The sequence below is a fragment of the Oncorhynchus kisutch genome, linkage group LG24 (genome assembly GCF_002021735.2).
Source record: "Oncorhynchus kisutch isolate 150728-3 linkage group LG24, Okis_V2, whole genome shotgun sequence".
Classification (NCBI taxonomy): Eukaryota; Metazoa; Chordata; class Actinopteri; order Salmoniformes; family Salmonidae; genus Oncorhynchus; species Oncorhynchus kisutch.
In genome coordinates, this window is record NC_034197.2 from 1512082 (window position 1) to 1514181 (window position 2100).

At 47.1% G+C, this 2100-nt stretch overlaps 1 long non-coding RNA gene across 1 annotated transcript; it reads right to left on the reverse strand.

Moving 5' to 3' along the window:
• Window positions 1-402: 402 nt before the first annotated feature.
• On the reverse strand, window positions 403-1859 carry LOC116356999 (uncharacterized). The gene is made up of 3 exons (XR_004205287.1): window positions 1682-1859; window positions 982-1038; window positions 403-738 (listed from the first exon to the last, which is right to left on the reverse strand). It is a non-coding gene; the product is annotated as an uncharacterized LOC116356999 (long non-coding RNA).
• Between the last annotated feature and the right edge of the window lie 241 nt (window positions 1860-2100).

The following is a 2100-nucleotide window of genomic DNA, read 5'->3' on the forward strand; positions in this document are numbered from 1 at the left end:
GTGTGGGCCTGTTGTGCCTCCCCCTATCCCTCCCTCTTTCTCTCTCTGTCTGAGGGACTCTTAAGGTTCCTGTGCGGACTGTCTCGGTTCGTGCCCTCCTGAAGCTGGCTTGTGGTGATTTAAGACACGCTATGTTTATGTGTGTATTTGTTTGTGGCCTCTGGCCCACTTCGCTGTCCCTCTGTCCAGTACATACCGTTGTAGCAGGCCAAGTGTAGTGGCGTGTAGCCCTGGTTGTCTGTGATGACGGGGAGGGTCCACACTGACTGGGCGGTGTGTAGGAGCCACCCCAGTATCCCGATGTGTCCGGACGCCGCCACCAGGTGGACATGGCTCCGCCCCTTACCTTCCCGAACCAGGAAGCTGGCACTGTGCTGCACTCCTCGTGAAAAGTCACGCCTAGGAGGAAGGGAAGGGAGGGGAGACAAGAATGGATTTGAATAATTTATAATCAATTAAATAATAAGGAATCATAATAGGTATATTTGGGCATAATTTATATTCCATGCTAGATCCCACACCAAAGCCATCCCTAGTATTTCAATGGCCCCATCCCTAGATCAGAACAAGCCTCCCCCTCTCTTTCTGTGTGTGAGCGCGTACAGCCAACTCTCCTCACAACCCTTCTGTGTAGAGCTGTTCTGTGCCATTTGTCTTTGGCTTCTACGCTTGCTCCCTTGTTGAACAGGGAGTACACACAGTCTGTGTCCGCTCAGCACCGACAGCATCAGAGGGGTTCTGATACACAAGACAACAGGTCATATTACAAACTGGTAGTAACCAGGCTGAGTCCCAAATGGCAACCTATTCCCTATATGGTACACTACTCTTGACCTGAGCCCATAGGACTTTGGTTTAAAGTACTGTACCAAGTAGGGTACAGGTTGCCATTTTGGATGCAGCCCCAGTTTCAAAATCTCTTTATTTCAGGAATTGTATCCAAAACCCAAGTGACTATTCCGTCTTGAATGTCCACTGTACTCTGGATGTCAGCATTTCCAATCAGCAAACGCAAACACTCCGAATGTCCGTTGGTTGCTAGAGGAAGATAAACAGAGAGGATATAACAATGTGAGATGATTGACCTTCAGTAGCTAGAGATGGAAAAACTGAGAAGATATAAGAATGTGAGATGATTGACCATTGGTAGCGAGAGGAGGATAAACAGAGAGAATATAAGAATGTCAGATGATTGACCATTGGTAGCTAGAGGAGGATCAACAAGAGGATATAAGAATGTCAGATGATTGACCATTGGTAGCTAGAGGAGGATCAACAGAGAGGATATGAGCAGATTGCTGGACGACTATAACCTTCACATGAACAGACAGATTTCAAGAACAGTGTGTTGGTAGATGACATCCTCATGATGTACACAGCAGATAATAAAGAATTTTGGGGCTGAGGCCATTGAAGCCTGTCACTTGCTAGCTGTGTACCTGGCTCTGGATAGAAGTCTCCCCTGTGCACTGATCTAGGATCAGCTTACCCTCCCTAGATCCTCAATCATTAGTGGAGAACATGACAAAAAATGACCTTAGATCAGTGTCTCGTGGGCATTTTCACACGATACCATCCCTAGAGTGGACATAGTCGTCCTAGCAACATGACAAACAAATGGCCATCTTGGTCAGGAAAACTTTTTAATTACAGAAGCTCTATGTGATATCCTTATGTCTACCTGCAGCGTGGATGGGGGTCCTCTTCAGAGTGAAGTCTTTAACCAGGATGGAGGCTTCCTGGTTGATGAGGACGTCAACACACTCCACAAGGCTTTTAAGGCAGCCAGGTCCAGAGGGGTGCGCCCCTGGCTGTCCCTCACGTCTAGATCCAGCAGAGACTGAACCAGGACCTCCATAGCATGGTGGTGGTGACTGTGGTACGCATGAATAGATATTCACTCTTAATATAATCAATGTCCTAGAGTAGACCAGTGGTACACCTGAACAGAAATACAGTGCTAGACCTCTAAAGTAGACCAGAGTCTTTCAATCGGGAGCCCATTTTTTCTCCTGCCCAGCATAAACATCGGAGGTTCCTGTCAAGCGTGGGATTGAGAAACAAACACTCTACTTCTCCTCTGAGGTTGATTAACTCAAA